At 45.0% G+C, this 23,019-nt stretch overlaps 1 protein-coding gene across 1 annotated transcript in view; it reads left to right on the top strand.

Moving 5' to 3' along the window:
* Positions 1-6,389: 6,389 nt before the first annotated feature.
* irf7 (interferon regulatory factor 7) overlaps positions 6,390-23,019 on the top strand; it is a 62,925-nt gene continuing 46,295 nt past the window's right edge. Inside the window, exon 1 of the mRNA XM_068046747.1 lies at positions 6,390-6,470. The gene's annotated coding sequence lies outside the window, so the exon portion shown is untranslated. The remainder of the gene's footprint in view (positions 6,471-23,019) is intronic.

The raw sequence follows: 23,019 nt of genomic DNA, 5'->3' as shown, positions 1-23,019 counted from the left end.
GGAGGTGGTCAGTGGTTTGTGACGCAGCGCCTGGAGTGGCTATAAAGGCCAATTCTAGACTGACAGGCTCTTCCACAGGTGCTGCAGATAAAATCGGTTGTCGGGGCTGTTACACAGTTGGCTCTCTCCTTGCGCTTCTGTCTTTTTTCCTGCCAACTGCTAAGTTTCTTCGACTCGCCACACTTTAGCCCCGCCTTTATGGCTGCCCGCCAGCTCTGGCGATCGCTGGCAACTGACTCCCACGACTTGTGATCAATGTCACAGGACTTCATGTCGCGTTTGCAGACGTCTTTAAAGCGGAGACATGGACGGCCGGTGGGTCTGATACCAGTGACGAGTTCGCTGTACAATGTGTCCTTGGGGATCCTGCCATCTCAAGTGCCGCTGACTCAGTAGCGTGTATAAGCTGGGGGTGTTGGCCGCCTCGAGGACTTCTGTGTTGGAGATACGGTCCTGCCACCTGATGCCAAGGATTCTCCGGAGGCAGCGAAGATGGAATAAATTGAGACGTCGCTCTTGGCTGACATACGTTGTCCAGGTCTCGTTGCCTAGAGCAAGGTACTGAGGACACAGGCTTGATACAATCAGACTTTTGTGTTCCATGTCAGTGCGCCATTTTCCCACACTCTCTTGGCCAGTCTGGACATAGCAGTGGAAGCCTTTCCCATGCGCTTGTTGATTTCTGCATCTATAGACAGGTTACTGGTGATAGTTGAGCCTAGGTAGGTGAACTCTTGAACCACTTCCAGAGCGTGGTCGCCGATATTGATGGATGGAGCATTTCGGAGGTCCTGTCCCATGATGTTCATTTTCTTGAGGCTGATGGTGAGGCCAAATTCGATACAGGCAGCCGCAATCCTGTTGATGAGTCTCTGCAGACACTCTTCTGTGTGAAATGTTAATGCAGCATCGTCAGCAAAGAGGAGTTCCCTGATGAGGACTTTCTGTACTTTGGTCTTCGCTCTTAGATGGGCAAGGTTGAACAACCTGCCACCTGATCTTGTGTGGAGGAAAATTCCTTCTTCTGAAGACTTGAATGCATGTGAGAACAGCAGTGAGGAGAAGATCCCAAAGAGTGTAGGTGCGAGAACACAGCCCTGAATTGTGCCTTTCATATTGTCGGAATGAGGTGATGATGCTTAGTAGCTTTTTAATAAAAAAAAGTCAACAGATGAAACTCTCCGCCGAACAAAGGCGGTGGAGGGGTGCCACCACCCGGTAAACGGGACCTGGAACAAGCAGAGATCAGCAGCCGCAAGCCTCTCAATCCGGTGCCGGGGAGGAGGGAGGGTGGGTGGGGGACATCCGATCTTTGCTAGTAGACTGAAGAGACCACGTCTGCTGATGAAGTCAAAGGCTTTGGTGAGATCAATGAAAGCAACGTAGAGGGGCATCTGTTGTTTGTGACATTTCTCCTGTAGCTGGCGAAAGGAGAACAGCATGTCAATGGTGGATCTCTCTGTTCGAAAGCCACACTGTGCCTCAGGGTAGACACACTCAGCCAGCTTCTGGAGTCTGTTTAAAGCGACTCAAGCGAAGACTTTCCCCACTATGCTGGTAGTTGTTGCAGTCACCGCGGTCACCCTTGTTCTTATAGATGGTGATGATATTGGCATTGTGCATGTCCTGTGGTACTGCTCCCTCGTCCCAGCACAGGCAAAGCAGTTCATAGAGTGCTGAACGTATAGCAGGCTTGGCACTCTTGATGATTTCAGGGGCAATGCTGTCCTTCCCAGTGGCTTTTCCACTGGCTAGAGAATCAATGGCATCACTGAGTTCCGATTTTGTTGGCTGTTCATCCAGCTCATCCATGACTGGCAGAGACTGGGCTACATTAAGGGCAGTCTCAGTGACAACATTTTCCCTGGAGTACAGTTCTAGGTAGTGCTCCACCCAGCGGTCCATTTGCTTGCGTTGGTCAGTTTTCGTTTCCCCTGATTTAGACTTGAGGGGGGGGCGATCTTCTTGATGGTTGGCCCAAAAGCTCTCTTAATGCCATCATACATTCCTCTGATATTTCCGGTGTCAGAGGCCAGCTGAATACGACTGCATAGGTGTTGCCAGTAGTCATTTGCGCAGCGCCTGGCTGTTCTTTGTGCAGTGCTTCTGGCTGCTTTAAGTGCCACGGATGTTAACTCGCTGGGGGCTTTCTTGTAGTTCAACAGTGCAATGCGCTTAGCGGCTATGACAGGTTCCAGCTCTTCAAAGTGAGATTGAAACCAGTCTGCATTCTGCTTCTCAAGTTTGCCAAAGGTGGTCATTGCTGAGTCATAGATGGCGTCTCTGATGTGGGCCCTCTTAGTCTCAGCATCCCCTGTGGGAGTGTTTTGAAGGGCTTTTTCAAGTGAATTTAGAAATTCATGTAACAGCTGTGGATAAGAAATTCTGTTAGTGTTGATGCACGGGTGGCCCTTCTGCTTGGAGTGATGCAGCTTCTTTGGTCTGAGTCTAACCTTGCTGCACACCAGGGAGTGGTCGGTGTCGCAGTCTGCACTATGGAAGCTGCGTGTGATTTGAACACTGTTTCAGGAGGCACGCCTTGTGACGTTGAGGTCTAGCTGGTGCCAACGGCGTGATCTTGGGTGTCTCCATGAAACCTGGTGACAGGGTTTAGTATGAAAGAGCGAGTTGGTGATGCAGACGTTATGATAGGTGCACAACTCAAGCAATCTCTGTCCATTCTCATTCATCCTTCCAATGCCATAGTGCCCAAGGCAGGAGGGCCATGAGTCATGGTCGGCCCCAACCCTGGTGTTAAAGTCCCCCAGCAGGAACAAATGTTTGGTATTAGGAATGCTACTAATGATATTATGGAGTTCCTTGTAGAACTGGTCATTAGCTTCAGGTGGGGAGCAGAGTGTTGGAGCATAGATGCTGAGTAGGTGTACTGGACCAGAGGCAGTGAGCAGTCGGATGGACAGTATGCGTTCCAAGCCATTTGAGGGAGGCTCTATCATGCTGAGCAAAGAGTTTCTGATGGCGAAGCCCACTCCATGCTGTCTTGGTTCTTCAGGATCCCTACCCTGCCAGTTGAAGGTGTCTTCTTGCTGTCTTAGAGATCCGCTCGCAGGGAGGCGTGTCTCCTGAAGTGCTGCAATGTCCACATTGAGTCTACTGAGCTCGTTGTTAATGATGGCGGTCTTCCGAGAATCATTGATTTGTGTAAGGTCATCCAACAGGCCAGGACACATCGTTCTGACGTTCCAGCTTGCAAAACGAAGGGCTGGTACCTTCTTTCGTTTTTTTTGTCATGCTGTTTAGTGTGTGTCACAGTACACTTGCTTAGCTTACTATTTTAATAAGAGCAGACTTTTAAAGAGTGTTGTCTTCTTTATAATGTATCTTATGTATAACAGTTTATACTATTCACACATGTTTAGAGAAGAAAGTCAAGTAAGGAGAAAATACCTTACTCTCCTGAACAAATTGTTCAAAACTAATTGAGGATGATTCCTCCTACAGGATATGTTTGATGCGGTGACACTCCTTTGCAAGTCCCCACCTGCCCCTGAAAAAATAAGTATATTATGTAAATGGTGAATTATGCAGAGCTCTGAGATGCAGAAGGATCTGGGTGTCCTAGTGCATGAGGTTAGTATGCATATACAGCAAGTAATTAGGAAATGTTATCGTTTATTACGAAGGGAATTGAATACAAAAGTAGGGAGGTTATGCTTCAGCTATATCGGACATTGGTGAGACCACATCTGGAGTACTGTGTACAGTATTGATCTCCTTATTTAAGAAAGGATGTAAATGTGTTGGAAGCAGTACAGAGAAGGTTTACTAGACTAATACCTGGAATGGGTGGGTTGTCTTATGAGGAAAGATTGGACAGGCTAGGCTCGTATCCGCTGGAGTTTAGAAGAGTAAGAGACGACTTGATTGAAACATATAAGATGATGAGGGGTCTTGACAGGGTTTTTTTTATTTTTTTATTCATTCACAGAATGTGGGTGTCACTGGCCAGGCCAGCATTTATTGCCCATCCCTAATTGCCCTTGAGAAGGTGGTGGTGAGCTGCCTTCTTGAACCGCTGCAGTCCATGTGGGGTAGGTACACCCACAGTGCTGTTAGGAAGGGAGTTCCAGGATTTTGACCCAGTGACAGTGAAGGAACTGCGATATAGTTCCAAGTCAGGATGGTGTGTGACTTGGAGGGGAACTTGCAGATGGTGGTGTTTCCATGCATTTGCTGCCCTTGTCCTTCTAGGTGGTAGAGGTTGCGGGTTTGGAAGGTGCTGTCTAAGGAGCCTTGGTGCATGTGGAAAGGATGTTTCCCCTTGTGGGAGAATCTAGAACTAGGACCCACTGTTTAAAAATAAGGGGTTGCCCATTTAAGAGAGAGATGAGGAGAAATTATTTCTCTCAGAGGGTCGTGAGTCTTTGGAACTCACTTCTTCAAAAGGCCTTGAAAGCAGAGTCTTTGAATATTTTTAAGGCAGAGGTGATAAGCAAAGGGGTGGAAGGTTGTTGAGGGTAGGGGGGAATGTGGAGTTGAGGTTACAATCAGATCAGCCATGTGACCTACCGCTCCTAATTGGTATATTCATATGTAAATACTGCCACGCTCTCTTGCTACTTGCAAAAAAGATGGAATGTTTTCTTGTCTTCAGATTTTTAATGGCTCCTGTCATTGCATTAGCTCTGATTGTCTGACACCCACTTTGAAACAGATCAGCTGGTCCTGACTACCTTACACAGCATCAGTAGAAGCTAAGAACTCGATTACATTGATTCAGTGATATCACCATCAACTCAGGGCAAGCGGAGTTCAGACAGAGCTCATCAAATTCCCTCTCCCCATGGTGCTGGACAGGTCTTTTATACATGTGTAGATCTAAGTTTCCCCTTTATTCCCATTGACTCCAGTTTTGTTAGGGCTCCTTGATGCCATACTCGGTCAAATGCTGCCTTGATGTCAAGGGCAGTCACTTTCACCTCACCTCTTGAGTTCAGCTCTTTTATCCATGTTTGAACCAAGGCTGTAATGAGGTCAGGAGCTGAGTGGCCCTGGCAGAACCCAAACTGAGCGTCACTGAACAGGTTATTGCTAAGCAAGTGCTGTTTGATGGCACTGTTGATGACACCTTCCATCACTTTACTGATGATTGAGAGTAGGCTGGTGGGATGGTAATTGGCCGGGTTGGATTTGTCCTGCTTTTTGTGTACAGGACATACCTGGGCAATTTTCCACATTGCTGGGTAGATACCAGTGCTGTAGCTGTACTGGAACAGCTTGGCTAGGGGCACGGCAAGTTCTGGAGCACAAGTCTTCAGTACCATTGCCAGGATGTTGTCAGGGCCCATAGCGTTTGCTGTATCCAGTAACTTCAGCCATTTTGTGATATCATGCGGAGTGAATTGAATTGGTTGAAGACTGGCATCTGTGATGCTGGGGACTTCAGGAGCAGAACGATTTATTGATCAGTCTGCCATGTGAGTCCTTGTCAAAAGCCTTGCTAAAATCTTTGTCAGCTACGTTACACATGCCACACTCATTGACCTTCCTTGTTACTGCCTCAAAAAATTCAATCAAATTAGTCAGACATGACCGTCCCTTAACAGATCCATGCTGACTGACTGCTGAAGCATGTGTTAATAATTTACCTTAGCTTTAATGCGGCTTTTTTGTGATGCCATCACCACCCAAAGTTTACTTGACTCCATGTAAGACTGAAACCTGCATCATATTTTTATCTGATTGTAGAAAGATATTTTCAAGATGCATATCTGGAAGGTTTGGCATTGGGTGCTGTTTTGGTAGGCGTTACTGGTCGAGAGAAGCCCAGGTAGAATGAGGAAAAGTTCTTGTTAAATGATACACACAACAATAGCACCATTGTTTATGCTGATACAACCAGGTGAGAAAGGGGTCTAGGGTTTCCTCTCAGCCTTCACCTTGTCTTGCCGTAACAGGGTTTAATTTTAAACACACTGTTTTTAGCTCCCCCTTGGTAAATCCTTGTTCACCACTTTCCAATTATAAGACAAAGAAACCAGAACAAACAGGCTTTCTTAGGTTTAGAGAAGAAAAGCTGAAATTTATTAAACTTAAACTTAAACTCTAATTCAGTTGACGCCGACAGATACATGACGCCCCCACGCTAGCATGCATATGCGATACTCACATGCAAATAGAGACAGAAAAGAGCAGAAGAAAAATAAAGTGGAAAAGTTTGAGGCAATATCTGAAGAGTTTTTAAATAAAAACAAGAAATGCTGGAACCACTCAGCAGGTCTGGCAGCATCTGTGAAAAGAGAAGCAGAGTTTAATGTTCCGGGTCAGTGACCCTTCTTCGGAACTGACAAATATTAGAAAAGTCACAGGTTATAAGCAAGTGAGGTGGGGATGGGGCAAGAGATAACAAAGGAGGTTTAGATTGGACCAGGCTACATGCTCACAGATGCTGCCAGACCTGCTGAGTGGTTCCAGCATTTCTTGTTTTTACTATGTGGCCTGGTTCCCAAGTAAGTAACCTTCTGTTTCATAACCTGTGCTTTTTTAGGGTTTACTTTTAGTCCCAATTCGTGTAACAATTGTAGTAATTCACTTCGTAACTGATAATGTTCCTGTTCCGTTTCAGTTTGTAGCAGTAAATCGTCTACATACTGCACCAGACATTCAGGCTTTGAGAACCTTTTTAACCCTCCCCTTAAACGTTGGTGAAATATAGACGGGGAATTATGAAATCCCTGTGGCAGGGCGGTCCATGTATATTGTTGTCCTTGGAAGGTAAACGTAAATTTATATTGGCATTCTTTCTCCAGTGGAATAGATCAAAAACTGTTACTTATGTCTAAAACTGTGAACCACTGTGCATCTTCATTTTGTTTAACTACCGTCTCTGGACTAGTTGCTACGGTGGGGGCTGTTAACAGGGTTACCTTATTTAATTCTCGATAGTCTATCATTAGTCGCCAGCTACCGTCCAGTTTCCTCACTGGCCAATTAGGTGAGTTGTTAGTGGAGGCTACCGGTCTTAGTATCCCTTGTAGCAGAAAACCCTGTATCACCTTTTGTTAGTGGGAATGAATCTAGAAGAATCACTCGACATTCAGGTCTGCTCCAATGTCAAACAGTTTATTGAGTTACACCAGCGGGGAGCAGGTCACTGGGCGGTCCAGATGCCTCTCCACCGAACAAAGGAAAATCCACAACAGATATACAGTTACTCAACCCATCCCGGCTGGACATAATCCAATCATAACGGTTATTGATTACATATCTTACATTCATTACCAATAAAATTATTAATTATGCATCATGTGGTTGTGGGGATAGCTCATGGTACGCCCCTGACCATCTCAGCTTGTTTACCAAACCCCCCTTATCAACTATCCTTGAGTCTTCACAATGAATCCTTCTACCTCTATCAGGCCTGCATTCCTAGTTGCTTTGTGTCGTCCGCAATTAGACAGAGCAGCTGTCTTATGCACTGATATGGGGGGCCCTCCTTGATCAGGCTAATTACCTGTGCTAAGCAGTACCATTCTCAAGGCTGCAAGCTAACTAACTTGTCCCACAATGCCTTGGGTAAATACCACATTTTGTAACAATATGTGGCTACACTTTCATCTTATATTTATATATATATGTATTTATTTAGCTGCATCGGCCACAATTTTTCCCTCTACAATCCCCCCTTTCGGTAAAGGACTACCCCTAGTCCTGTTAACCGACATACCTACTTTATTATCCCTGTTTTAACCCTGTCTGGTATTCCCTGCCTCCATGTGCTGGCCAGTCACGTGATTTCAGGAATCCCGGTCACTTAAATCAAATCAATATGACCCAAATGATCGTGTCCCTTTGAGGTTAACCTCCTGTGTTGTTCCTTTACCAAAGCCTTTGCTTTCTTTCGCTTAGTATATTGTCCGCATGATCTACAAGCTAATATTCCCCTGGTGGGAGCCGGTACCAATTGCAGTCCCACCAACACGTGTGATATTATCCTGATCCAAGGGTGAATATTGACATTCATCCCCCAATATCAAACTCTTCCCCGCCAGCTTGTACTTTGAAGTTCCTGTTCAGTATTTTACTTGAGAACCTTTAACTTTCTTGTTAACTGATGGTGAAGCTTCACTGAGTGACCAACTTTGTCCCGTAATCCGCTCAATTTCTCATCTATGTGTGGGATTGGAACTTGCTCTGACTCTTTATAATGCTGGAGGTGATCGTGGAGCTGATCAGTTGCATTAATGGTTTCCAGCCCCCGCTGTTGGATATAAACTATCCAGGCTAGCCCTATAGTGACTGGTTATTGAGGGGTAAAACAGAAGTCTGGGTATGGTATGGGACAGCGTCAACTTCCATAGCAGTATGATGTTTCAGTGGTGGAAACACAGTACTTTCCATTTCCCTGGTACCCCGACCTTGCAAAATCTCTGTCAGATAATATTGGAGGGAGGTATTGCCCTGTCGATCCAATCTGGTACCTCCCCCCTTTGGAGCTGATCGAGGTTGTGTCTCATTTGTTCCACCATCCACAGCCCATAAGTGTGGCACAATTGTCCCTGCCGGGTACGGCATCCAAAGTGATTAATAGTCTTGGCATGGGCCTCCAGCACTGCTATTCCATCTAATTGTATTTCCATTGTTCTCTGCCCCAGACCTGTTTGATTGGGCCCCCTCAGCTTGAATTATGAGCTCCCTTATAACCCTCCAGAGTCGTTCCACATTCTCGATTACCGCTTGTGTTTGTAAAGAATTGATTAAAGAAGTCCCAGTATTGATCCCTGTTACTTCATCATTTAATATTTTTTTCTCTTGTATCTATGAAATGGGTTACGCCCCCTTATCCTTGTGGCCCCTGTGACGTCAACAGCTTGTCGAACTATTACAGTGGCTAACATACTATACACAGTCTTAGCCTGTTCTGAACACTACTCCAGCATCCAGATACCTGAGACGTTGATCAACACAATTTCATGTTTTACATTATCATACAACGCTTCCCCTGGGCTCGATGTACCCACACACATCCATGTTCCTTTCAACTTTCCTTATCATCTGTTGCCCAATGGGAGGGGCACAAACAATTCCAAAGACACAGCTCTCAGTTACCCCTTCCCCTTTCTGTCTGAGTTAGCACGGTCATCTGTGGAACACCGTACACATACTGCATCTTTGCCCGGATTCACTGTCAGCCATGCAGTCAAGTAGAATTACTCGCCGTTATACACTTCCCATCCAACATGTTGTGCAATGCCCCATAGTTCATATAGTCCATATTAATACTCCTTTCATTAATCCGTTGTGCATCCATTACCGGGTCTTTGTTCTTCCTCTCCGGATATTAGCATCAGACCCCACAGCCACTGCAGTCCGGTTCTTTCCCATTCGCCACTAGTGGTTATATCTGTAATTTAAACACACTGCCCTGGTGGTCACCAGGTGTTAGTACTTGTCCATGTTATGAGTATCCCCTGATGAGGGATACATGTCTACCTGTGGGGACCGAACATGTCCTGGGGAATCCAGGAGTTAATTTATATTCTTATCATCTCTACTCTTTCGAAATTATCTATATGGTCCCGTCACGCTCGGGCTTCATTCCCCACAATCCTTGCCCAGTTAGCCCATCTAATAATAATCCAAATGCCTATCAATACTACCATTATTCCCAGCCCCCCGAGTAGTCCATTCTCAAGTGTATTCTTCCATTCCCGGTATCTCTTTGCGTACCAGGTGGTGTTTATTTCGGAGTCTATCATTTGCTGTTGTCTTTATATACCTTCAGTTGGGACCAATGTTTCCATCGGCCCTTCCCTTTACCATTACTTTGTCTCCCACAACAGACACCTTTGTCTGTTCCTCTATTATGTTTCTATAGAACCTCCTGCCTCACCTTGTGCAGTTGTCTGCACAACTCCTTCAAAAATCTTTTAACCCTTTCTCTTGCGGGTCCTATTTCCTCACTACCTGCTACGACATCCCCTGGCAACCTCATTGCCCTTCCTATCATTATTAAGGTGTTTAATTTATCCTGATTATTATAAAGTCATTTTCTCTATGTGAGTTGTCTCACTGCACTGGCTGTATTAAACATTTCATGCCATGCTGTTTCTCAAGTCAGTAAACATGTTTGAGACCCATTCGTCAGGTGATCTTATCAAAAGATCAAAAATGGCCAGACTTTCAAATGTAGCTCTCCTAAAAACTCATATCTCCAAGAGAAAACTAACAATTGCCAGTCTTATCTACACTTTCCTGACTTTCACTGGAAAATTCTAGACTTCTTGGAAATTTCACACAATGTTATTTTAGCTGTTTGAATTCTAATTTCATCATTTGTTTATACCCAGAGTTCCTTTATTAGCTCTTGCATCAGCCAGATCTAATTGCCAATTCCTATTAATTATAATTCTATTTTTCATTTTGAGCCCTGGAGAACCTTTACAATCAATATTCATAATTCCTTAAAACAGAAATCAAACATTTCCATTTGATTCCAGACATTACTATATATTGTTTGTTTGTTTTTTTTACCTTAGATGACATTTTAATTCCTTAAATAACTTGCCAAATTAAACCTGGATTTTCGACATCTCAGATTATTCCAAATTCAAATAACAGTAAATTTCCCTTTGAATGCTTTAAATAACCACTCATATCAATTTAATTTTGTTTATCGATTCCAATTTCTTATGCCCAGACTTGGTGATATTGCATTTTTTTTATTAAAGACAGAAGTGCTTGCAACTATTTCTCCTTCTCAAGCACTTTGTCTCATTGATAAAGATAGTTGCAGCAAGGTTAATTTCTTTGCTTGTCTCCAAGGGGGCGGAGCAAAGCATTCTCAGCTGTGTCGCTTTACGTAACCTTTTTTTCCTTTTCGAAAAGAACTAAACTCCATTTTAAACGTTTTTTTTTGGTATCCTTAGGATTTTCAAACAACAAAATCTTTAGTAACATTATCAACTTCAAAGGAAACCATCTCCATCAGGAAAGACAGCATTTTAGATTAAACTCCAATTGTTTCCAAACTTTTAGCATCTTTTGTAAGAGATTTCGAGTCCAAGGATTTTATATGACCCAGATGATTCCAAATTCCGGTTCACGTCAATAAACATTTAAAAGTTTTCCTCAACATAACAGGTTAATTAACCTTAACAGTAGTAATTTAATTCAGACTTATTAACTTATATTACTTATTAACTACACACAGAACAGAATAGCACGTGCTTTTTTTAAAAAGATAGGTAAATTACGTCATTTTTCTTGTTCTTTCTTCAGGCGCCTTTTCAAATGACTGTAATAAAACCAAAAACTAAAGAAAAAGTTATTTAACATTCTTATAACAAAAGATTTAACACCAGCTTTTTAAACAGACAGAATCTTTCCTATATCTCCTTTGTTTATCCATCTCTCTCTGAAACCAATATCCAATTCCTGACATTTGCTACTTAAAACAGTCAATAAAACATGTCTTTAATTTAAACTCCAGAAACTAGAACAGATTTTAAACTGGAACTCCAATTAAAGCAGTGTTTTAAACTTCAAATTGGATTTTTGCCAGACATCTTCAGACCTTCAAGGCTGAAGCTTATCTCTTAGAAAATTGTTCATTGCCTTTTCACAGTTGCAAAACCAACTTTTAAAATCAAAATAAAATTTTAACTTAAAATGGGTGACTTCAACTTCCCTAATATTGATTGGAACCTCCTTAGTGCAAATAGTTTGGATGGAGCAGTTTTTCTCAGGTGTGTCCAGGAAGGTTTCCTGACTCAATATGTAGATAGGCCGACTAGAGGGGAGACTATGTTGGACTTGGTGCTTGGCAACGAACCAGGCCAGGTGGCAGATCTCTCGGTGGGAGAGCATTTCGGTGATAGTGATCACAACTCCCTGACCTTTACTATAGTCATGGAGAGGGACAGGAGCAGATGGGATGGGAAAATATTTAATTGGGGGAGGGGGAATTACAATGCTATTCGGCAGGAACTGGGGAGCATAAATTGGGAACAGATGTTCTCAGGGAAATGCACGACAGAAATGTGGAGGTTGTTTAGGGAGCACTTGCTGCGACTGCTGGATAGGTTTGTCCCGATGAGTCAAGGAAGGGATGGTAGGGTGAAGGAACCTTGGATGACAAGAGATGTGGAACAGCTAGTTAAGAGGAAGAAGGAAGTTTACTTAAGGTTGAGGAAGCAAGGATCAGACAGGGCTCTAGAGGGTTACAAGGTAGCCAGGAAGGAACTGAAGAATGGACTTAGGAGAGCTAGAAGGGGACATGAAAAAGTCTTGGCGGGTAGGATTAAGGAAAATCCCAAGGCGTTCTACACTTATGTGAGGAACAAGAGGATGGCCAGAGTGAGGGTAGGACCGATCAGGGATAGTGGAGGGAACTTGTGCCTGGAGTCGGAGGAGGTAGGGGAGGTCCTAAATGAATACTTTGCTTCAGTATTCACTAGTGAGAGGGACCTGGTCGTTTGTGAGGACAGCGTGGAACAGGCTGATATGCTCGAACAGGTTGAGGTTAAGAGGGAGGATGTGCTGGAAATTTTGAATAATATGAGGACAGATAAGTCCCCAGGGCCAGACGGGATATACCCAAGGATATTACGGGAAGCGAGGGAAGAGATTGCTGCGCCTTTGGCGATGATCTTTGCGTCTTCACTGTCCACTGGAGTAGTACCGGATGATTGGAGGGTGGCAAATGTTGTTCCCTTGTTCAAGAAAGGAAATAGGGCTAACCCTGGGAATTCTAGACCAGTCAGTCTTACGTCGGTAGTAGGCAAATTATTGGAGAGGATTCTGAGAGACAGGATTTATGACTATTTGGAAAAGCATGGTTTGATTAGAGACAGTCAGCATGGCTTTGTGAGGGGCAGGTCATGCCTCACAAGCCTTATTGAATTCTTTGAGGATGTGACAAAACACATTGATGAAGGAAGAGCAGTGAATGTGGTGTATATGGATTTTAGCAAGGCGTTTGATAAGGTTCCCCATGGTAGGCTCATTCAGAAAGTAAGGAGGCATGGGATTCAGGGAAAGTTGGCTGTCTGGATACAAAATTGGCTGGCCCATAGAAGTCAGAGGGTGGTAGTAGATGGAAAGTATTCAGCCTGGAGCTCGGTGACCAGTGGTGTTCCGCAGGGATCTGTTCTGGGACCTCTGCTCTTTGTGATTTTTATAAATTACTTGGATGAGGAAGTGGAAGGCTGGGTTAGCAAGTTTGCCGATGACACGAAGGTTGCTGGAGTTGTGGATAGTGTGGAAGGCTGTTGTAGGTTGCAACGGGACATTGACAGGATGCAGAGCTGGGCTGAGAAGTGGCAGATGGAGTTCAACCTGGAAAAGTGTGAAGTGATTCATTTTGGAAGGTCGAATTTGAATGCAGAATACAGGCTTAAAGACAGGATTCTTGGTAGTGTGGAGGAACAGAGGGGTCTTGGGGTCCATGTCCATAGATCGCTCAAAGTTGCCACCCAAGTTGATAGGGTTGTTAGGAAGGCGTATGGTGTGTTGGCTTTCATTAACAGGGGGATTGAGTTTAAGAGTCGCGAGGTTATGCTGCAGCTCTATAAAGCCCTGGTTAGACCACACTTGGAATATTGTGTTCAGTTCTGGTCGCCTCATTATCGGAAGGATGTGGAAGCTTTAGAGAGGGTGCAGAGGAGATTTACCAGGATGCTGCCTGGACTGGAGGGCATGTCCTACGAAGAAAGATTGAGGGAGCTAGGGCTTTTCTCACTGGAGCGAAGAAGGATGAGAGGTGACTTGATAGAGGGGTACAAGATGATGAGAGGCATAGATAGAGTGGATAGTCAGAGACTTTTTCCCAGGGCGGAAAGGGCTATCACCAGGGGGCATAATTTTAAGGTGATTGGAGGAAGGTTTCGGGGAGATGTCAGAGGTAGGTTCTTTACACAGAGAGTGGTGGGTGCGTGGAATGCGCTGCCAGCGGTGGTAGTAGAAGCAGATACATTAGGGGCATTTAAGCGACTCTTGGATAGGTACATGGATGATAGTAAAATGAAGGGTGTGTAGTTAGTTTGATCTTAGAGCAGGTTAAAGGTTCGGCACAACATCGTGGGCCGAAGGGCCTGTACTGTGCTGTACTGTTCTATGTTCCATGTTCTAATTTTATATCCCATTCCTGGGTGCACAATCTTAAATCGAAATGAACACACTCAACAATCACTTTTCACACTCATTCAATTCCAAACAACTTAATAGACTCATGCTTTCAACATTAAAGCCAGACAACAAAGAGTTAACGGCAGTCAGTTCTACAGAACACAAGTTCCACAGAACACAAGCTGCACATCCCAGACATTCAATTCATTCGTGGACGTTTCCAACATTCTCACAGTCGAATCAAAGACAGTAACTTGTTTTTATTCTAAAACATAGTCTTTTATGTCACTGCCATAAACATAGTCAATGATTTTCTTCTTTTTGTCACCACTCCCTTTGTTTTGCGGCAGGGTCGTGGGGACTCCAATTAGATTTAATAATCTTGTCGATAAGTTTCTTGTTCTGAACTGCCAAATAACATGTAAGGGAACCCTCTGGTCCCCGCTCGAGCTCTATCTTTTCACTGGCCAGGCTTGGGTAGGATTAGAACCGTTAGAAATCTACTCTCAGAGGTCCGCTTTCAACCTAGCGCAACTTGTAGTAGACCGTCTCCTGGCTAACTGTCGGGTCACAAGTCTGTCAGTATTTCACACAACCAGCTTATGATATATATATGCATACATATACTCCAAACCCTTCTCGACAGTGCCTACGTATCTTAACGAACTACCTACCACCGTTTGACCATTGGTCAGATCCTGTTCACAAACTTGGCATTCGTTGGTCGCGAAACACCACCCTGCCCCGGGATAAGCTTTAAAGATACTCACCCGGTATTCCTGATGGCATCAAGCGACCGCCGAAGTCTGTTCTCAAGTTCGGGATCAGGCTCCAGCCAACTCCCCCTTGCCCCCTTCGGGGTTACAGAAGAGCTGACTTACACCTGATCCTGCCGACTACGCCAATTATTCGTGGGAATGAATCTAGAAGAATCACTCGACACTCAGGTCTGCTCCAATGTCAAACAGTTTATTTAGTTACACCAGCGGGGAGCAGGTCACTGGTCTGTCCAGATGCCTCTCCACCGAACAAAGGAAAATCCACAACAGATATACAGTTACTCAGCCCATCCCGGCTGGACATAATCCAATCATAACGGTTATTGATTACATATCTTACATTCATTACCAATAAAATTATTAATTATGCATCATGTGGTTGTGGGGATAGCTCATGGTACGCCCCTGACCATCTCAGCTTGTTTACCAAACCCCCCTTATCAACTATCCTTGAGTCTTCACAATGAATCCTTCTACCTCTATCAGGCCTGCATTCCTAGTTGCTTTGTGTCGTCCGCAATTAGACAGAGCAGCTGTCTTATGCACTGATATGGGGGGCCCTCCTTGGTCAGGCTAATTACCTGTGCTAAGCAGTACCATGCTCAAGGCTGCAAGCTAACTAACTTGTCCCACAATGCCTTGGGTAAATACCCCATTTTGTAACAATATGTGGCTACACTTTCATATTATATATATATATATATAGATGTATTTATGTGTGTGTGCATTTATTTAGCTGCATCGGCCACAATTTTTCCCTCTACACCTTTCCTACCTCCTCTTCTGCCTGTTTCGGAAAACCATATTGCTTGTATGGTTTGGGGTCTGTGCCCTGTATACACACACTCCCGGTCATTTTCCCACAATCATGTTTATGTCGAGCAAATACTACTGAATTCCGTGTGATAATTTGTTGTACTTCACTATCGCTACTCATTTCTTCAGGTCTTGTCCACAGTTCCCCGAACGTGCATATCCTATCCTGGTATTCCCCCACCGGGACGGATGTCTGATCTATACTACCCATGCCCAAGGGCATTTGCCGAATCGCGCAATTAACAGGATCAAAACAGATTCCCGCTTTAACTATATAATTACACTCTAATATATGTTCTTGTTCTCTGGGTAACTTAATGAGAACCACTGAGTGCTCTATTGCTACGTCCCCCACACTGACTTCCAACGGTACGCTCACATATCCCACTTGTGAATGTCCTGTAAATCCGCTTAAAACAAGTTTACTTTGAATTTTCCAATCTACTTTACTAACATTGGTGGTGTTTACGGTGTTTCGGGATCCTCCAGTGTCCCAAAGGAACGTGACAGGGCGGCCTCCAACCCTACCATCACTAGGGGTCTCCCTGTGTTATCCCACCGCGTGTCACACTCCCATAACGGAGAGGCCTGCAACTGTCATTGTAGTTCAGGGTACAACCCCGAAGACGGTGCTATCTCTATTATATCACATTGAGGATTTGACCTATTCGGTCCTTCCACGGGTAGGCTTTGGCATTTGTTCTGGCCTCCTCCCCGACCTACATTTTCTCATCTCAGGTTTGGGCATTCTCTTTTGAAATGTCCCTCCTGACCACAATTATAGCAGTGGGTCGGCCCACCCGGAGTTCTCCCTGTTCCTGGGACGGATCCTCTCCCAATGCCTCTACCCCTTCCTCCTGTCTGAAAGGCTGGGTGGGGTACGCTCTGTATAGCTCCCCTCCCTTCATTTTTCCAGGTTATTGTCTGATCTTTGACAGGCATTGCCTTTCCCCCAGGGGCCTTGGAGAATTTTGTTGTTTCCTTCTCCCATGCTCTAACCATCCTCCTGAGTACCCAAGCCTCTGTGTGCGTGTCATCAGAGGGATCAAATTGATCTAGTGCCCTTCTTGACTCCTCAGTGCCATGCGACACCAGCGTTCTCAGCCATCGGTTTCTAATCTCTGGCGTTGGATTGGCTCTATCTCGGTTCGCGCCATATACCCCTTGAAACACCGCCCAGATGCGGACCGCAAACGTGACAGGGTGTTCACCTTTTCTTTGATAGCATTTCGTTAGCGCCTCCGCTGGGTCCCCTTTGTTAGCGGCCATGACATTTAATACTTGTTCTTTTAAAGCCTCATTTGTGCCTTTACCGAGTTTGTGTTCCTCCGGTAGGGCGGAGTGTATGTGTGGGTGTAGGCACATTATAATTAATTTTCTTTCTTCAGCATCATCTAAGCCGTGTATTCCTCTCTGTTAACTGACCGCTTGGAACAGCTCCCTAGGATCATCCCCGGGTGCGCACGTCCCAATATCTTTCACAATATCCCTCAATTGCTGTCCCCCCATTGGAGTGGAATATGTCATACACGGGCCAGCTGTCACCTGACCATCTGCCCCTATCGCTACCCTAGTGGTCACAAGGGGGGCCATGGGGGCCGATGGCTCCTTTGGCTCTGGTTCATATGCTGGCGGAGGATCCTTGGGTAGAGGGTCTCCATTATCATGGCCGTATCTAGCCGCTTCGTCTGCTAACTCATTCCAATCTATGTCCCCTTCACCATTCTCCTCACTTCCTTCGGGTGTAAAAGCACAGATTATACCTCTCTGCGTAGCTAGCTGCTCTTGCAGTCTCGCTATATATTTTTTACACTTTGTGTGATCAGCTGTATTACTTCTCCTTTCCTGAGCTGCTCTCTGAATCACATTCATGGTAGTTTTTAAATCACTACATTGCTGCTTCCATCCTTCCAACTCAGCTTTAGCTGCTTGGGCTTCTCCCTCTCGCCTACTTTTTTCCGTAACTAGTTTTTCACACTGTGACTGATATTGGTTCATATGCATCAAATCCGCACTTCTCTGTCCCTGCAAATTAGTTACTTTTTCACTAAGACGGGCTACCTCCTCAAGGAGTTTTTTAATCTCTTCCTCTAGTCTGTTCTGCTCATTTTTAGCCTGCTGTTGGCATTCTATCCATTCCTCAAGTAAACAGCCGATAGCTACTGACTTCTATATCTTTTTAAATTTCCTCGCTGACATCTTTGCTCGTGCAATCTTCCAAAGGGCTTCCCCTTCGGGTTTTCCCTTATCGCTAGTGTGACTGGCATACGCTCCATATTGTGGCCACTTTGCTATTATGTATTTTTGGAGGAATCCCTTCCAATCAAAACAATCCGGGTCTCCAGGTTTGGAGCTATAAATTAACCCCTAAGTTCCTGTTCGCTCTGTACTTTGCCAATTCGGTTCGGCTCGAGTCTCCCGCTGATTCAACGGAGAGATTTATCCTCGAGCCCACCCAGGGACGCCAATTATGTAAACCGTGGCATGGAGTCAACTCCCCCATGTCCCCTTTATTTCCTATACCCACTTGATCCTGGCCGTCACATGGGACTGAAGTCCTCTTAATTCAGACTCAGGCTGGGTGTTTGGGATATCGGGGTTACAGGAGAGCCACCCTCCAGCTTAATCCACAGCTGCAGTTAATGGCTTAGTACAAAGAGGAGGAAACTCAGTCCTTTCTTTAACTATCAATTTACTTTATTCACATTGTTGTACAATTTAAGAATAAGTCTTATACACTTAGTTAGACAAAAACATGCACCTCCAACTGAGTTATACAGTTAACAACAAAACTAGCTAGAATTCATAAGCACACCCACTAGGTTCCTCTGACCTTTCCCTGACCGAGTCACAGAAAACTAAGGATAATACCCGAAAAAGGGAGAGTTAACGCTGGCCAGGCGTTCCGTTCTCTCTCTCTTCTACGTCATCGCCGCATCGCTCAAGCAGGGTCTTCCACTTCCCAGATGGTTGATCTCCGGAGTTTTCGCTGGCTCTATGCCCAAAAAGCTCTATTCTTATCCTCCCTCTTATCTCTCCAAATCTGAGCTGTCTCTTTCCGGTTGGCTTAAGCCTGCTCACCTCATTCACATCTTCTCTTAATTGGCCCAGGCCCAAAGACCCTGGTATCACACCGTGTCCAAATAAGGCCCTTTTCCTGTGATCACTCCTTTGTCTTGTCTCATAAAGTAATTAGTTCAAATTGTTTTTTGCCAGCACAGGCCAGTGTCCGAGCTCTAGGTTACTACAGGTCAAACAATCCCAGCAGTTTGTAACTGATTCTGTGTTTCTTGCAGCCCCTGGCCAACAGTTCTTGACGGGGGTCCCTTACAGTTCACCAGCCCTCTGCTGGATGGTCCTCCTAATAACAGTACAAGACTTAGGGGTGCAGATTTCACTGTAGGTTGGGGTTTCCCCTCAACCTGGCACATGTGGCAACTCCTGCAGTACTCCGCCACATCTTTGTGGAGTTTTGGTCAGTCAAACTGCTGTCTTATGCAGGCTTTGGTCGTTTGTATACCGGCATGTACAGCCACTGTAATCTTGTGGGCTCTTCTTACTATTTCTGTCCTGTACCTCTGCGACACCACTAACTGGTGAACTACTGTCCACTCCTTGCTCTCAGGTCTGTGAGGAGAACTCTATTTCCTCATCAGTACCTCATTCTTTAAATAGTAACAATCAGGGACTCCCTCGGCTTCACTTTCAGACTGGGCAGCCTGTGCTAATTCTCACAATACTGGGTCGGCTCGCTGAGCCTCAGCTTGGGAAAATCCATTTAATTCATTCCCTGGGTCTCCTAACTTTCCAAAAAAAGTCTCGGACAGACAGACCTGGTCATCTGCCTGCAGTGCCAATTCAGTCTCCTCTGGAGGAGCTGGTTTGATCATGGTCTGATCCACTACATATTCAGGGACACTGCGGGGGTCCGTCTCCTGCCACTGCCCTGTCTCTCTGACCTCCTGCGGTCTTTCTTTCACTACTGGGGGGTGGCTACCACCTTCGCCCCCGCCAGATCATTACCTAGGAGCAGGTCAACCCCGTCCACAGGCAAACTAGGGACAATTCCTACGGTCACCGGTCCCGAAACTAGGTCACACTCCAGGTGCACCCAGTGTACAGGTACAGGCATACACTGCCCTCCAATACCATTCACCACCATTCTGGTGTTCACTGCACTCTCTGGGGGAAAGGTCAGGCCTTTTCCCAGTAAAAGGGACCTAGTGGCCCCTGTGTCCCTGAGAATCACTATGGGCTTGCTTGCCCCACTCGAGGGGTATGGGGTTACTTTCCCTTCAGACACAAAACACTGATAACCTTCAGGAATCCTATTAAATTTTCCTGCACTTGCAGTAGTAAGCTTCCTGGGTCTCCCTTTTACTGCAGTTAAAGCCACAGCTTGTTCTGCTGTTCTTTCCATCAGGGTCCTGTCTTCACTGAGCGGGTGTGCCCTGATTAATCCTACAGGTGTTCCCTGCAGATAGATAAGGTGATGGTTAGGAAGGCATATGGGATACTTGTCTTTATTAGCCGAGGCATAGAATATAAGAGCAGGGAGGTTATGATGGAGCTGTATAAAACGCTAGTGAGACCACAGCTGAAGTACTGTGTACAGTTCTGGTCACCACACTATAGGAAGGATGTGATTGCACTGGAGAGGGTGCAGAGGAGATTCACCAGGATGTTGCCTGGGCTGGAGCATTTCAGCTATGAAGAGAGACTGGATAGGCTAGGGTTGCTTTCCTTAGAGCAAAGAAGGCTGAGGGGGGACATGATTGAGGTATACAAAATTATGAGGGGCATTGATAGGTTAGATAGGAAGAAACTTTTTCCCTTAGCGGAGGTGTCACTAACCAGGGGGCATAGATTTAAGGTAAGGGGCAGGAGGTTTAGAGGGGATTTGAGGAAAAGTCTTTTCACCCAGAGGGTGGTTGGAATCTGGAACACACTGCCTGAAGAGGTGGTAGAGGCAGGAACCCTCACAACATTTAAGAAGTATTTAGATGAGCACTTGAAACGCCATAGCATACAAGGCTACGGGCCAAGTGCTGAAAAATGGGATTAGAATAGTTAGGTGCTTGATGGCCGGCACGGACACGATGGACCAAAGGGCCTGTTTCTGTGCTGTTTAACTCTATGACATTAGTTTCCAGCAGTCAGCTCTTAAATACCCTGCTTTATTACAATGGAAGCACACAGGTCTCCGGGTCTCATTCCTGCTCTCAGCACCTTCCTTTTTGGCTGGAGGAGGGCCCCCTCTGTCTCCTGCTTTTCTTTCTCTCCCAGGACTGTTTGGGCTCCTATCACCTTCCCACCCTTTGTCCTTTTGGGATTTGTGGAGCTGACTAGGAAATGTTCTCCCATGGGAAACTGACTTATAAATTAAAGCAAGCTCATCAGCCAGAACGGCTGCTTGCTGGGCTCTCTGGACCCGCTGCTCCTCTACATGGGTCTTTATGGAGAGTGGGAGAGAGTGTTTAAATTCCTCTAACAGAATTACTTCTCTGAGATTCTCATAGCTGAACTGTACTTTAAGAGCCCTCAGCCACTGGTCAAAAGCCAGCTGCTTACTTCTCTCAAACTCCAGATAAGTTTGATCAGTTTGTTTCTTGAGGGTTCTAAACTTTTGGCGATAGGCTTCAGGTATGAATTCATATGCCCCGAGGATAGCATTTTTTGTCAGTTCATAATTTGAAGAACTCTCATCTGGCAACTGGGAATAAACCTCATGGGCCTTTCTGGTTAGCTTGCTTTGTAATAAAAGAGGCCAGGTCTCAGCTGGCCATGTTAGCTGCCTTGCCAGTTTTTCAAAGGATACAAAAAATTCTTTTACATCTTCCTCATTGAATTTTGGGATAAGTTGAGCTAGTTTTAACCATTTTGTACCCAGCCCTGAATTACGTTCCTCCATATTGACCATGATTTCACTGGTGGGGTGGGGGCGGGGGGGGGGGGGGTTACTCTGTAGCCCCTTAGTTAACTCAAGCCGCTTCAGCTCACTTTCTTTGCTTTCTTTCTGGAATATTCTTTCTCTCTCTCTCTCCTCTCTCTCTCGTTCCTTCCTCTATGTTGGTATTTCTTCATGTTCCTTCTGGAAAATTCTTTCTTTCTCCCTCCCTCTTTCCTCAAATTCAAGTTTCCTTTGTTCCAGTTGTATCCTTGCTAGCAGTACCCTGTCTGGGTCTGCTTCTAACACTGTTTCTGCATCTTCAGATTCAAGGGAAAAATGGTTGGTCACTAGCCTACGAGTTCAGACTTCCTCACCTTGCCACGTACAGCGATCCCACACTGCTCAGCCATTTTCTTCAACTCCTCCATATACAGTGCTTTGAACTTATCCCAAGTTACTTCACCCTGGCTTGAAGAGCTACTCACTTCAGTTGCAGATATGTTAGTATTCAAGCACACGCAACCACCAGAAAACCTGTATTGAAAACTTGCTCTTTTTTGATTGGGAACAATTTGACTTCCCACTTCCAATTTCTCTCATTTGTCTGTGGGTCAATTCCAGATGCTAACACCCAAATTTCTGTTACAACCAGGTGAGAATGGGGTCTAGGGGTTCCCTCTCAGCCTTCACCGGGTCTTACCGTAATAGGGTTTAATTTTAAACACACCGTGTTTTTAGCTCCCTCTTGGTGAATCCTTGTTCACCGCTTTCCAATTATAAGGCAAAGAAACCAGCACAAACAGGCTTTCTTAGGTTTTAAAAAAAGGTTGAAATTTATTAAACTTAAGCTCTAATTCAGTTGATACCTATAGATACACGACGTGCCCACACCATCATGCATACATGATACACACATGCAAATAGAGACAGAAAAGAGCAGAAGAAATAAAGTGGAAAAATTTTGAGGCAATATCTGAAGAGTTTGTGTTATGGTCTTTGAGCTCAGTGTAGAGTCCTTGCTTGTAAGTAGATCTTGCTTTTCATTGGGGCCCAGTATTCTTCTTAAACCTTATTCGGTGTAGGAGACTTTTCTCTCTTGGGGTTCATGTGTCTTCAGCAACAGTTTAAAATCAATGTTCATGACAAAATTAATATGCCTCATTCTTACCTAGCATAGCAATGTGCTATAAAAACAAATGATACCATTTGGCAGGAGCCAGGAGCAGTATTCTGTGGGACCAATGGGTAATGTGCTTTTATTTATTGGCCACAGGGTCCTATCCAGGGGGTATGGTCTTGCTTCTATGCTTAGATGCCCACTGGCAGTGAATGGTAGAAAACCGTCCACTCTCAGACCATGAGATCCCATCCAGTGATCACATTAAGCTGATAAAAATCGATTTTAAACTTCCTCACTTGGCAGAAATGGGCAAGCAGCTGGTTAGA

The sequence above is a fragment of the Heterodontus francisci genome, chromosome 14 (genome assembly GCF_036365525.1).
Source record: "Heterodontus francisci isolate sHetFra1 chromosome 14, sHetFra1.hap1, whole genome shotgun sequence".
NCBI lineage: Eukaryota > Metazoa > Chordata > Chondrichthyes > Heterodontiformes > Heterodontidae > Heterodontus > Heterodontus francisci.
Note: the sequence above shows the minus strand (reverse complement) of the source record. Positions and strands in the feature narration are given on the sequence as shown.